The following is a 15,460-nucleotide window of genomic DNA, read 5'->3' as shown; positions in this document are numbered from 1 at the left end:
TGGACAAAATCTGAAGGCCTTTGGAGATTGCTTAATGAATTTGCTTCAATTCTTAGTAATGATGTCGTGCTGGGCAATGAGACTTCAGTTTGCTGTTCCGAGTGATGATTCTTTAGTAACTAGAGCAAAAAAAGGAGGGTAACTTCTTCCTGAAAAACTTTATGAGTTTGAGACGTAGGGCAGTGGTGGTCAAAGAGCTGGCTTCCAAAGCCAAGAAAATCGGGGTTCGAGCCTCCTACACAACTGACTCTGTAACTCTGAGCAAGTCTCTTAGCTTCTCAGCATTCCAGTAAGCTCTCTGAGCCCATATCTTACAGAAAAAAATAATGACCTGCATTTGTAGGGGAAATCTCTTCACTTTCGTACCAGTGAAAGAATAAGTTCAGGATCTATCCCTTTGGGACACGCGTGTCCCAAAGATGTAATTTAACAATACAAACCATGTTTTTTTTGTCTATGCTGCTCACTTGAACATGCAAGTCACCCTGACTTGAGCTAATAAAGGGCTTTTACCCCTTCTTCCCTGAGCTGGGTAGCATAAACTAAGAGAAGTACACTACCAGCAGTGAGAGGATTTTGGTGTCCTTGGGAACCTTGAGATAACTTTTTGAAATATATAAATGAAAGAAGAGAAGAAAGAGAAGGGGAGGAGGAGAGATGACAAAGCAAAAAAAGAGAATGAGAAAGAAACTGGGGAAGATATATATGTAGCAATTGAGCATGTTTACCATTTCCCTACAAAAATAACAGAATCATTGATGGTTTTTTGCACCTTCTTGACCGTGAATTCTTTATACCATCTTATTTCTGCTAACTCTAAATCAGCTTGGATGGTGAAGAATATTTTTTGCAGGATAAACTGATAATCTGAATAAGTAACCATTTAATGCGCTGTGATTAGTGGGTACTTGGTAAATATTGCTTTCTTAGCAAGAAGAGATCTCTTCCTCCCATCCTTGGATGATTAAGTCTGTATAAGACTCAAGGAAGGTTCCTTTCTTATTTCTCTGGCCAGGATCCTATTTGTATGGCAGTGATAAAAGCTATTAATTGCTTGCTATGGAAATTGATCCTAACATAAGCGTCTGAGATTCTACCAGCCACCTTCCTGCTCACTCCTCCATCCTTCCCAGATGATGGGCTGGCCTCCATATAACCTGAGCCATGTGATTTTGAGAAAGATTCTCAGTTGTGGCATGAGAAGGCAGCTAAAATTTCCTTTTCCATACAGGAGACTATTTTATCTGGTTGCCTACTCCTATGATCATATATCCCATGCTTTTTTTTTTTTTTTTTTTGCTCTGGGTATTATATAACTGCCATTCAGTTGGAAAAAAGTCAACCTGCCACATTGGTAGATTGGTCCATGTTTAGGCTGAAATCTCTTGTAAGGGGCAATCCTACTTGACCTTGAAATCCCTTCCCAACTTCTAGAAGGAATCTCATTTCTAAACTCAGGAGCTGTGGGTCCTGATTCTGCTGGATCCCTACAGAATCTCTTTGGGCTTCTGCAGAGGTACCTGCCCCAATTAAGATAATTGTTCTCAAGACTGAGGACAATGTTCCATTGGTCTCTAATGTATTTTAATAACATTTCTTAAAATTGGGTGTTGCAGACATTGAAACATAACCAGGTCCATTTTGAGAGGTAGGAAAATACGCCCTGCATGCCGCATATTATAGAAGTAAGGATTTATTTCACTCAGATTTGGACCGTATCCCTTAGCAGGGTTGGCTTCCCAAAGGACCACAATGTCGCCCTGACCCCCACAGTGGACTAGGGCAGGATGCTTACAACACCTCCAAGTTCTGCCATTCCTTCTGCCACTTCTTCAATAACAAGATCAAATCATAATGCTGGTGCTTGCCTACTCTTCTTCATCAGCGTCTGACTTGTTCTCATCGTCGACCTTTGATCCTTATTCAGATGAAAAAGATGAAGTACCATTTCTCTGTCGTCTTCTCTGTAGTTTTACTATTCCTAGACAACCCCAGCTTCATATTCTAGCTTGCTTGGGCCCTGATACAGATGAAATTTGAGAGCTACAGTGGCTATAATCTCTTTAAACTGAGCCCTATGTCAGGCTTCACACAAATCAGAGAAATATAGCACTGGCTACAGAGACCAAAAAAATATTGTTTTATATTAGCAGATGGTATGTATGATTCTTACAAAGATTTAAGGAGCAAGGGGGAGAAACTATTATAACTGGAAACCTCTGTTTCAAAAGACTGTAAACTACATATAAACAATAAAAAGATAATAAACTGATAACAAGCCTTTTTGAGCACATACTATGCATGGGTCAGTCAGGCATTATGTTACCCTGAGGGATAAAAATACAAAGAATGAAACAATATTCACTCAAAAGGGGAAAAAAAGACATTTTAATGACAAGATAAACCTCAGGTTTATGAAATAACCCGGGGAAGAAAGACTGGAATCTTATTTATAGGGACATGATAACCATCCAAACTTTCCAATAGCTACCATAAGGGAAAATGTTTTTTCTTGAGTACACTTAAGCTCCTGACTTAATAGAATGGGTTTCACTGACTGATGAGAATAAATAAAGCCAACACTAGCCACTCAATATTAAATATACCTGACTCCTCTTTGACCCTTTCCACATCTTTGACATCATTATTTTCAAGCACCCAGTGCCCTAGTGCAGCTTTGGTCTCTCCTAACTCAGAAAAGTTATTCTTTTCTGAATAATCAGAATAATATATAATTCAGAATAATAATATCTCCAAGATATTAAAAACTGAATATGGTCCTGTCTAGGAATCTTTCCATTTAAACAAATGATTTCAAGAGAAATAGCTCAAACAAGTTAATTGCTAATTATAGAATCCCATCTATTAGTTATAGAGACTTTTTTCATATGGATTTTCCAATGATCTCAAAAAAACACCTAATATATTTGCTGTAGCATAATCTGGTCAGTCAATTAGGTATTCACTGAATGCCTTCTGGCTGTCTAGCAATGATTTATATAGTATGTCTACCTCCACTCATAAGCAGCTAACAGTCCAGGTGGGTCAACAAGATACCCACATATGAAATAATCAATTTTAAGATAATATATTAAATAACATAAGTAAGACCAGTTATGGATAAAAAAAATTCCCAATAAGTTTATAAAGTGTAAAAGAACTTAAAATAGCTTTAAGCTAAAATAGTCTTTAAAAATTCATCTGGATGTGTGCTTCCTTTGCCCAGATATGTCCTCCTTATAAACAAAAATAGTAGCACCCGTTGAACAAAATCTGTATTTAGAAAATAGATAAATAGGGGATGATTATATACTAGAAGGATTTTCACTCTGAAAAATAATAAATTGAAGTTTTGTGTGATGCAAAGCCACCTTTGATCTATGACATAAAATGCATGTAACTTTTTCAAAATGATGTAGTGAGACAAACACTAATTTGGGAGAAAGTCGATACTAGTTCTAGATTTTGTCACTAACTCTGTAACCTTGTAAAAAGTCACTGTGAACATCTTTGGGTTTGAATTTCCTCATGTAAAAAATGAGAAGGATAAATTATAGGATCATTAAAATTTTTTCCTTCTCTAACATTCTAGGGTTCTATGAATACAGAAATAGTATAAAGTGAAACACACCCACCCAGCAGGAACAAGATGTGTTATGATTATTTCCCTTGGTACATTGGCTGGGAATCCTATAACATTTCTTTAGATCTTTTAGATCTTTCCCATTTAGGAACTTTACAAACTCCAGAAAGTCATCCCAGTGTTTCCTAACATTGAATGTATGTGAACTATGCCCATTTGACCCATAGCCTGGAATGTAAACCATTGGAAAATACCAGGAAGGTCTTATTAACTGAAAGAAAGACATGACCTTCATTGAAAAGGAGATTCAGGACTGGTCTGAGAGAAAATTGTGAAATCTCTAACTTCTTTTCTCTGTTTAATGTTATCCCGTTCTCTCTTCCAGAATTCTCTTTCTTACTCCCCTCTACCCCCAAACATTTCTTTTCATTTTTAATTCATGAAAGGATTTAATGTCGGTCATCGATGCACTGGTATGAATTTGAGAGAGTTTGAATTGGATGCAGAAAGTTGGACCCAGAGCCACTAACTAGATGATGACTTTGGCTACTCTGCGTCTGCAAAACATGGATGACAACTTTTGCCATACTTCCTTCATGGGTTGTGAGGATCAATGGAGATGTTGGCTTTAAAAATGGTAAAATGTGGGACAACTAGGTGATATAGTGATTAGAGCATCAGCCCTGAAATTAGAAGAACCTGAGTTCAAATTTGGTCTCAGAAACTTAACGCGTCCTAGCTGTGTGATCCTAGGCAAGTCACTTGTCCCCAATTGCCTCAGCAAAAAGAAAAAAAAAAATTAAACCACAAAAAGGTATTGAAATCAATGGTCACTTCCTAGTATTTTTTATTTTTCAGTCTTTTTTTTTCTAATTTTCTCTTCTATTAAAGGAGTTTCAGACAAATGGGGAAAGTTAAATAGATCCTTCCCAGAATCCCTGAAATTACATTATATTGCTTGTGGGTGGCCCCTGAGGCTGTCATACTGCAGGCTGTTCCAAAGCCTTTAGGAAGTCAAGTTCAGATTTTCCAGGATTCAATCTTGGGTCTATTCTAAGACTAGGTCAGTAGGGAATTGTGAGAAATGCTAGTCACCAGATAGCCACTGAATCTTTCACCCAAAAGGTTTTCCTTGATCTTTACATGGCTTAAGGAGGGCTTAGCTTGTCAGATTTTGGAGGAGGGACATAGACTTAGGCAGGCAGGCCTATGATTCATGAGACTGTGCCTCCTTGAGTGAATCATGGCTCAGTCAGTGAAGGGTGAAGAGGGCTGAGTCTGTGCTTCAAGAGGTACCCACACATCTCAGGGTCAAATATTACAGGCTCATGAGAAAGCTAGAGGCATTTTCCATGGACTTGATGGTACCAATCTGTTGTATTGATCTAACTTAGGGTAGAAATCTGAATTCTACCTAAAATGTCTACCTGCAACTCTGATGCTAATCCTTATCTGTAAAATGAGAATGAATAATGATAGCACTTGCTTCCCGGAATTCTCGTGAAGATAAAATTATGTATTTATAAAGTGCTCAACAAACCTTAAAGTGCTATATAAATGCTAGCTATCATCAGATTATTTAGTCACACATGCTAAGGCAGGACAACTTGCCCAAAGCAGATAGAATAATATCAGGCAAAATTTGAACTAGATTATACTACTGCTGTCCTCCCTTTATCTAATAATAATTCACATTTATACTGTACTTTTTAAAAATGTTATAATTATAATTTTTGACAGTATATATGCATGGGTAATTTTTTTTTACAACATTATCCCTTGTATTCATTTTTCCAAATTTTCCCCTCCTTCTCTCTATTCCCTCTCCTAGATGACAAGCAATCCCATATATATTAAATGTGTTACAGTATAACCTAGATACAATATATGTGTGTAAAACCAAATTTCTTGTTGCAAGGTAAGAATTGGATTCCGAAGATATAAATAACCTGGGTAGAAAGACAATAGTGCAAACATTTTACACTCATTTCCCAGTGTTCCTTCTCTGGGTGTAGCTGTTTCTGTCCATCATTGATCAACTGGAACTGAATTAGATCTTCTCTATGTTGAAGATAATCACTTCAATCAGAATATATCTTCATACATATACTGTATTTTTTATACAAAAAAAAATTTCCTCTGAAAAATCCTGTGAGGAAGGTAGTTCAAATATTATTACTCCCATTTTGCAGATGAGAAAACAGAGGCTTAGAGAGATAAGTTGTCCAACATCACCTAGATAGAAAGTATAGCAACCAGAATTTGGAAGAAGCTCTGCTTTTGCTTCCAGTATTCTTGACATTATACCATGCTGTCTTCAGTAATCTCCAGATAATTTGGAGCAATCTGATTTGTCTGCCAATTTCTAACCTCTAAAGTAGGTAAGTATAATTGGTAATTTTACGGTTATTTTATAACCTGAAAAACTGAGATAAAAGAAATTAAATTACTTGGCTAAACTCTGGTAAAGACAAAAGGTCTGGATCAGTCTACATGTTAATTCCTCTAGGTTATGTTAGTAAGAACTGAAATAGTGCACTGATCAAGCTTCAGGATTTTGTCTCCAAATTACCTGTGTAGGATGCCAAAGAGGCTGATTCCTAGTCATCTGGGGAGGGAATGTTCTGGTTACCTGCCATCTGAAGCCATCAAGACAATCTGGCCATGACACTGTTATCTGTCTCATCCTCAGCTGGAGAATTCTTTGGAGAAGAGGGGAGGGCATGTTAGCATCAATCCCCAGGAACCTATATTCTTCAATTCACAGAGCAGTGATCTGTTATGACTGTCAAAGAATAAAAATTACAGGTAATTTTCTCATCCTCTTCATGCTATTCTATTAGTCATTGGACTATTCTTAGTCACACTAGGGACAGATAGAGAAGGGGCCATGGACTAAGGGGATGGCAAAAAAAAAAAAAAAAGAAAAAGAAAAAGAAAACAGAAAAGACTTTTTTTCCACCCAGGTATTCAGGAAAATCATTGCCTAATCATCACTTTAAGGCCAAAAGTGGAAGTGGTCAGGGTTATATACACTCTATCAAAAATTAAAATTGCAAGAAACCTTGAGGAGCTGGTGATATTTTTTAATAAGCTCTAGAAGTCAATGTAAAATCCAAATCCATTAAGAACTGACAGTCAGGGCATTTATGGGCCAGGAGAAAGATAATGATTCACTAACACAGGTTTGTTTTTCTGCTGTCAAGGCCTTAGTTCACACAGGTCAAGTGAAGTCTGATGATCTCATCTGTCTGCAGAGCACTACATCTCAAGCAAGATGAATTATAGTTTAGTTAAGTAGGGGCTGAATAGCAATCCCCAACAATAGGCCAGACTTTACTGAGTAAAGAGGTACATACATTGGCCACAGGTAAATACAACTTCTGGGGGAAGATGAAGAAAAGGAGTAATGGAACTGAACATTCAGTTTATTTTCCCAGAATCAAACCCTTGCCAATGTTTCAGGATCAGGCATGCATCTTGGTACCCACTCTTCTTAAAAACAGGATACTTCAGATGGTTCAGAAATAACCACTAATTTTCATAAGGTTTTAGTTCCAGGTGGGCCAATAAATAGAGAGAATCATACAGAGTTCAAATTCAGACTCTGACACTAGCTGTGTGACTGAGTAAATCACTTAATCTCTGCCTCAGTTTCCTCATCTGTAAAATGAAGATATATAATAACCTCTGCCTGCCCAGGGTTATTGTGAAGATCAAAGCTGTGATATTTATAAAGTACAATATAAATGCTAGCTTATTATTTTATTATTATTACTGAAATAACTAGATAAGTTATCTGTAAGGTCCATTCTGTGACTCTGAGTCTATCATTCATTAAGTCAAACACACTTATGAAATGTTTTGGTGTAAGAAATGAAAAATAATTTTACCTCAAAATGCTATATTTTTGTGAGCTGTTCCAGGGCACATTTGGCAGAGATTCTGAAGCAGCTCATTGCATAAACTTTAGAATTATATCTTGAAAAACATTCTGGTCAAACCTCAAATTTCACCGAGTGGAGGAAATCTGGGAAGGGGCTCTTGGGTGAAATCTTTGGCGTCTCATTTCACTGGCAAGGTTTAAGGATTTTTGGAGAGAGGTAAAGGATATGGAAATGAAGGAAGAAAAAAAAAGAGAGAAAATGCTGTTAGAATCTTAGCTGAAAAACAACAAAAATAAAAGGTACTCTGGGAGTTTAGAGATAAAGCCTAGCCAGATAGACACCAAGGGAGAGAGCACCTTGTGATAATAACCTTAGTTTTAAGAAGTAATTTCAACAATAACAAAGGCTCCAGTTCTTTGGAGTTTTTCAGATGGATGAATTCTATGGAAAATGGAATCTAGGGATAAATAGAGCAAAGTTGTAGGGAAGGGAGATTCAGATGCCTGTTTCAGTAGTGTATCTAACCATCATCTTTGTTCTTTTTTCGATGTCCTTGGCATAAAAAAACCAAAATGTTGTATCAATGTTGCTCATGAAACAATGTGATAATTATTATGAGATGTTCTCAGTGAATTTGATTGTATTGTCTTAAAATCTTGAAATAAAGCATTATTTGATCTCTCTCCATTAGTGGAGAAGTATCATATTTAGGCAATCAAAAAAAATTTATTGTATTCAAATACTGCCTCAGAAATTTACTAGCTATATCATGCTGGGCAAGTGGATTAACCTTTGCTGCCTTAGTTTCCTTAATTATAAAATGAAGACAATAATAGCACTTACTATCTAGGGTTGTCCCAAACAACAAATGAAATAATATTTGAAAATCAGAGTTCTATATAAATACCAGCTATTGTTCTTGTGGTTGTTATCTATGCCAGCTATTAAGTTTTAAAACTTCCCTAAAACTTTTGGTACATCTAATATAAATAAACAAGGAAACAAGACCTAGTCGCAAGAAGATATGAAGAAAAGTAAAAATAAATATAATCATCATTTCCAAGATTCATCAGTTGTATGGAATTGTAAACTAAGATATTGGGGGTAGACTCTTTTCACTGGTGGACTATGTAATCTGAAGGTTTTTAGAAAACAAGTACTTTGACAAATATATATGTCAAAAGAGACTCTTGGGTTTGTCAGGTAATTAAAAGCTTTAAAAGCCCAAATGTAAAGATTTTTAGCTTTATTTTATCAAGATAGGTCCAAAAAGACACACATTTTGAAGTGGAGTAGAAGAACCCAGGACCATCCCCTCGTAAGGACATCTCTCAGACACAGCTAGGAAGTCCCATTTGTATCAGGTGGGTTCCATCCCAACCTCACTTCCTTGTTTTTCTGATTGAAATGATACTCATTCTGAGAACAGTGACTGAGCTCCAGCATAAATCCAAACTCTTCAAGAGTTCCAGACATCCTTCTGGCTCCCTGCCAAATCTGCCTTTTCCCTGCTGATGCTGCTCTTTCTGGTTTACTGTAGGATTGAAAGCAATAACATCCTTAGGCACCTCGACTGAGAACTCCTTATGGGATTTTCAGCTTCATCAAGACCAGAAAATATCAAAAGTTCCCTGGAAGAGACCGGTCCCAAAGAAGTCTCTTTAGTTCTTCAGCCAATGGGAATGTTGGCTCTCATTTCAAATTGTGGTACCTCATAATGCTAATAGTTCAATACTATTAACAGAGCTTTTACATAGCCCTTTAAGATGTGCAAAGCACTTTATATTGGTTGGTTAACGTTCTTCTTTCTCAATGAAGACCAAAATGGTATCACTATATATTTTAGAGTAGAGTTACAGTGTGTCCAACTGTGGCTGAGCAGAGCAATACAAGCTTGGATTGCTCTGCCACAGGTTAGGCATAAATTTGGGGTGGCTTCCCTAATAGTGAGCATTTCTTCTGAGCTAATTCAATTTTTATTTGCTCATAGAGCACCTTCTCTGATGAGGGCACGCCATGCTGGATGGTCCTGTGCCAGTGTCCATATGCCATGTCATAAATCAATTCTAAAGTTCTTAAGAGAGACCTTGAGAATGTCCTTGTATTGCTTTTTTTTTTTTTTTGATCACCCTGTGAGCTTTTGCCTGTGTGAGTTCTCCATAAAATAGTCTTTTTAGCAAGTGTACATTTGGCATTTGAACAATGGTCAGCCCAATGGAGTTGTGCTCTCTGCTGTAGAGTTGGAATGCTTGGCAGTTTAGTTTGAGAAAGAACCTCAGTGTATGGTGTCTTATCCTGCCAGGTGATCTTCAGAAACTTCCTAAGCAGTTCAAATAGAAGCGATTCAGTGTCCTGGCATGGCACTGACACACTGTCCAGGTTTCACAAGCATACAATAATGTAGGTCTGTAGATTTTCATCCTAGTTTCTAATACCTCTCCTCTCCCACACTTTCCTTCAGTCTCCCAAATACTATACCAAACACTGGGAATGTCTGTGTCAAACTCATTATCAATGTGGACATCCCTGGAAAGTACACTGCCAAGGTAAATGAACTTGTCTACAACATTCAAAACTTCTCCATTTGCTTAGTTCTACATATGGATAGTAGCCTTTTAAAATCTGTAAAGAACTTAAGTAACTTGGCATATTTGCTATTCCTAACAATCCTGTGAAGAAATAAAACTCAAACAGGATAAAATGAAATACATCAGTAAGGTGTTTGTCAATGATCACACCAGGGTGTTTGGTTATTAAATTGTTTTTCTTTAACTGTGAATTCAAAGTCTTTTTTCCCTATTTTCAGCTATTCCCATTTGACAAATGAAGAAATAGAGGTGAAAAGAACTTAAAAAGCTTGTCCAAAAGTGAAAAAAAATAGAAAAAATGTGAGATTTCTTATTGGAAGAAACAGCTGACCTGAAAAATAGGTCTAAGAGAGATAATTTAAAAATGATTGGTCTACCTGAAAGTTGTGATTAAAAAAAAAAAAAAGAATCTGAATATCGTCTTCTAAAAGTGTGCAGGGTCAGTGTCAGAATCAGAATTCAAACTCAGGACTCTTATGATCCAATTCAAGAATATTTTCCTCTCCAGCATATTATTTCTCATTATTAAATGATTATTATGTGAAAGAAACTAGATATTCTTGGCATTGAGGATAGAAAGATGAAAAAAATGACAATTCTTACTTTTAGAAAGCTTACAATACAAAAGAGCTATAAGATATACACAAATAGCCATAATTAAGTGCCAGATAATATGAGACTCAAAGAGAGAAATCACCACCAGTAAAGTCAAGAGACTTAATAGATGAGGTGGATTTTGAAGGGAATTTCAGCAGCCAAAGATAGGATACAAGTTCATTCCAAGCATGGAAGAAAGTCTAACTGCAAGTGTATAAAGGTGCAATCAGACTGGAAGCATAGGCTTGGAATACTTATGTTGGCAAGTCTGGATATGGAATTTTCATTTTATCCTGTAGTTAGTGAAATTTAATGACGTTTTGAACAAGAGACTGACATGATCAGGCCTGTGCCTTAAGAAGAATACTTTGGTAGTAGTAGGAAAGACAGATTGGAAAGATTAAATCTTAGTGATCCAAGAGCTAGAATTCACTTTAGAGATCCTCAGATTGGACTTTATTTTTTGAATCGGGCAACTGAAACCAAAACATGGAAGAAGGTTATAAAGCTAATAAGTAAATGAGTGATTAGTTCAAACTAGGTCTTCCTATCTTCAAGTCCAGTATTGTATACCAGCTGGCTATATACAGCCAGCTAAAAAACTGTCCTAGTAGTGAGGCCCTGAACTAGAGTAATGGCAGTAACAGTAGAAAGTAGAAGTCAACCAGAACAGATACAAAAGCAATGATAAACGTTTGAACATGGATGAGAAAGAATGAAAACATAATTCTTTACCATGAGCTTAATTCCAAAGTTAATAACAAAAGAAAACAAACAAAAAAAATGTTCTCCTTACTATGTGTTAAATAATATTCTGGGAACTGGAAAGAATATCAAGTATAGATGATGCTCACTTTGAATAGCTTATAGTCTAATAAATGAAGAAAATATCTATACAGATAATCATAATATACCTTATGGATGTGTAACATGGAAAGCTTCAGTTACCATCTGGGTGATGTTTAGAAGAAAATGGGATTTTTTTCCTCCCAAACTGAGTTTTCCAGAAATATTTGTCTAAATTCCTTCAGATTGAGAAAAGTCATGGTTTTTGAAGATAATTACCAGAACCACATGGGAAGATGTGTTTGCCTGAGGTGCCATCTAGTGGGCCTTGTGAAATCTCTTGTGATTAGAAATATTGATATATATGTATTTTAAAATGTGATAGTTGATGTTCTTCATTTTGTACAGTCTGAGTAGGCTCAAAAAGGGCAAGAATTCTATTTATTTTAGGGAATCACATCAGAATTTAAAAGTACTAAGTGAGCTCCTGGTTTTTAACATAAAAAACACTTTTTATAAAAGAAATACCCTGTAATTTTTATGTTTTATAAATTCAAATTTTCAGGTTTTTTAGGACAAACCTGCAGGGTACCAGCTAGGGAAATTTTCATATTCTCTATATGGGTGTTATTTAAACAGCAGCTTTTATTTGAAACTTTAAAAAGACCAGTGTGTGCTTTAAATAGTACTAGATTTTAAGAATTTTCTTTAGTTAGATCAGGCCTATTTTTCTGCTGAAATACAAGTAAGCCCAGTATAATATGGCAGAAGAGTGTTTGATAGCATTCAGAAAACCTTTGGAAAGTAAGTTAACCTCTCTGAGTCTTAATTTCTTTCTTTGTAAAATGAAGGGAGTAACGATAGTCAATTTGTTGGATCATTGTGAAGAAACAACTTTTAATAGTATCTTGAAGTTGAGAATAGTCTCAGAGACTATGCAGGTCAGGGGGATCCTTGAGCCTCAGTTTCTTTACCTGTAAAATAACCATGGTTTCTACCTCACAGTTGTTATGAGACCTAAAGGAGATATCATAGCACTTCAAAAGCATCAAAATACCATAGAAATGTTTATTACCATCATTGCCATCTTCATCATCATCATCTAGCTTGAGGGGTGGCAAACTATGGTGCATGGATCAAATCTAGTCAAATGTCTGTTTTTTAAAGGCCCACAGATTAAGCATTTATTAAAACCCTTCTAAAATAAAGATTTCACTCTAAGCCTAAACAGGAATACTTTTGACAATGTATCTTAAAAATATTCAATTCAATCTGTGACCAAATCTTGACATTACTATCTCTCTTAGCTGTCCCCTTCTCTCTATTCACACAACTCAAGTTTTCAACCCTTCTCACTGGAACACTATGGTGGCCTTCTAACTGATCTTCATTTCAATACATCTTCCACTCAGCTGTTAAAGTGATTTTCTAAAGTGTAATTATGACCATATCACATCCTGCTTAATGAGTTTTGGTGGCTCTGGGATCAAATAGAATTCCTCTGTTTGACATTTACTGCTCTTTTGAAATTTTCCCATCTTTTTAGTCTTTTCACACTTTACTCTGCAAACTTTATAATTTGTTGAAACTGACCTACTTACTGTTCTCTCAAAGTGAATATTCTATCTTTTATCTTCCATCCCAGGAAAGCTCTGTCCCCTTCTCGCCATCTGAGTTCTAGTGACTTCTTTTCAAGCTCCAACTCAAAGTCTACCCTCGATAGAGATATTTTTCAGTTCACCCACTTGTGGATGCCCTCTGCTTTCAGATGGCTTTATATGCTTCTTGTATGTACCCAGTCATTTCTAGGTTGTCAACCCCATTAGAATGTGAGTTCTATAAAAGCAGAGACTATTTTTGTCTGTCTTTGTACCCCTAGCACTTAGCACAGTACTGGCACATGGAAGGTATTTTTAAAATATAGCTTGTTGATATAGCTTAAGCCACTATATTATTATCAACGGCTAGATAAAAGAGAGATGTTCCCTCCAATAAGAATCCATCCTCCTAATTCTTAGCCTGCCAACTATCTTGATAAAAGAAACTGTGTTCTCTTTGCCCTATGTCAGTAGTACAAGGGGAATCACCTCTCAAAGTTTCTAGACAAAGGACTTATATATGCCATGCCTTATAATCACCTCAAATTGACTGAGGAACTCCTCAAACTGATTAAACTTCCCCTTATACAACTTATAAATGCTCTGTTTTGTACCTTTCCAAATAGAGGTAAGCTATTTGCACAAAGGATCCTTATAGATAGAACAGCCATGCATGTACTTACAACCTAGAATTTACTGCAGAAGAGAGAAGGGCACCCTGTGGAGACATTCTGTGAAATGCTTAAAAATAGATAAATCTTGCGTATTGTTGAGGAGCCCTTTTAAATCTGCTCAGTTTTCAAATTCCTTCAACACGTTCACATGTTTTATGTCCTGGTATCCAAGAGTCTCTCTATATGAAGAAGGACATAAAGGGGAGAATGACCAAAGGAGGTAGATCAAAGGCAAGACCATTGGAAAAACTATTATATAAAGAACAGGGGAACATTTTTATCTGGAAAAGCCCCATATGTTGCCAGAAAGGCCTGCTTAGGCATACAGAGTTTAAACAGGACTGAATCTCTGGGCAATCAAATCTGATTGCCAAGGTTGGAAGGCAGCCAGATGCAATGAAGTAATGCTGCCACTTGCAAATGCCCACTTCTTTTTGTACTCATCTTGGGCACATTCATCTTCACACTATTCATTCCTTTTTTTCTTCTGGCATTGTCTGACCAGAGCATCAAGTGAATAGGACACCTATCACTTCTTCTCTAGGGGAGAAGATGGAAAGCTCCAATTCTTGTCCACTGGGCAGTCAACAGGCAAGCCATGTTTGCTATAACGGGATGAGTAAAAGCCTATTATTCTTCTGAAATTCATACTTAATAAGTTGCTTCAGAATAGATTCATGATTTATAGAATGTCCAGATAGATACAATCCCACAGAAGCTGGATTCTCTCATAGTATTGATGGATGTCTTAAACCAATCACTGGGACTTTCCGAGATTGTCCAAAGGTATACAAAATCTCTGAGAGCATCCAGTCTCTCTGTTCTGCCCAGTCTCCTGTTTTTTGTTTTTTTGTTTTTCCTTTTACTTTCCCTTCTCTGTATAAACCCCTACTTCACTCTGCTGGGTGGTCCCTTTCACTCATGAAGGAGGCCCACAAGATACATCACCCTTAACTCCAAGTAAATGACCAAATAAATGTCTTCACCTTCAATTTTAGTTTTAGCAATATACGGGGTTTATGATAACATTATAATCCAGACTCATAAGTAGAGGGTGATTTTAAAATTATTTCTCTGTAGGAAGGAACTTATAAAAGAAGGATTATTTTCTCCTACTTCCACACCACCCTTAAAGGAAAAAAAAAAAAAAGCAAAAGAAAAGATTTAAACATGGAAAGAATAGTTTTTACAAAGATACAGTCTCTTAGAGGTCCTTAACCTTTGTTGTGTCAGAGACCTAAACCCCACAATAAACCTTTTTTATCAATCTAGGTTTTTTGGGTCTGTAAATTCCTTTACAGAGGACTCTTGCGCCACTACTAGACCTCATTTAACTGTATCCTTGCACCGAATCCAAAAGGGTTACAGGGGAGCTCTATTAGACTCCCTGTATGTTTCTCAGAATAATGTTTTTAAGCATATAGAATAAAGTATATATCATTACAAAGGAAATAAATTATACTGAAATAAAGATTTTTTAATTTATTGAAGTTTACAAACTCCTCTCCCCAAAATCTGTGAATTACTAATCCTTTGAAGGTCTATGGACCTCAGGTCAAGAATTTTTGGATTAAAAACAGCATAAACACTTGGAGTTTGGAAGAGCTGGAATGAAATCTTTCCTCTGACACTTATTGACTTGTCATTCTGGGCAAATCACTTGACCTATATTGCTTTCAGCAACTTATCTACTATGTCATAAATGGGTTATATGACATATTTTGGTGAAGGAAGTTCTCACACTGGA

This window comes from Sminthopsis crassicaudata, chromosome 4 (assembly GCF_048593235.1).
Source record: "Sminthopsis crassicaudata isolate SCR6 chromosome 4, ASM4859323v1, whole genome shotgun sequence".
Lineage (NCBI taxonomy): Eukaryota > Metazoa > Chordata > Mammalia > Dasyuromorphia > Dasyuridae > Sminthopsis > Sminthopsis crassicaudata.
This window is presented reverse-complemented; position numbering follows the sequence as displayed.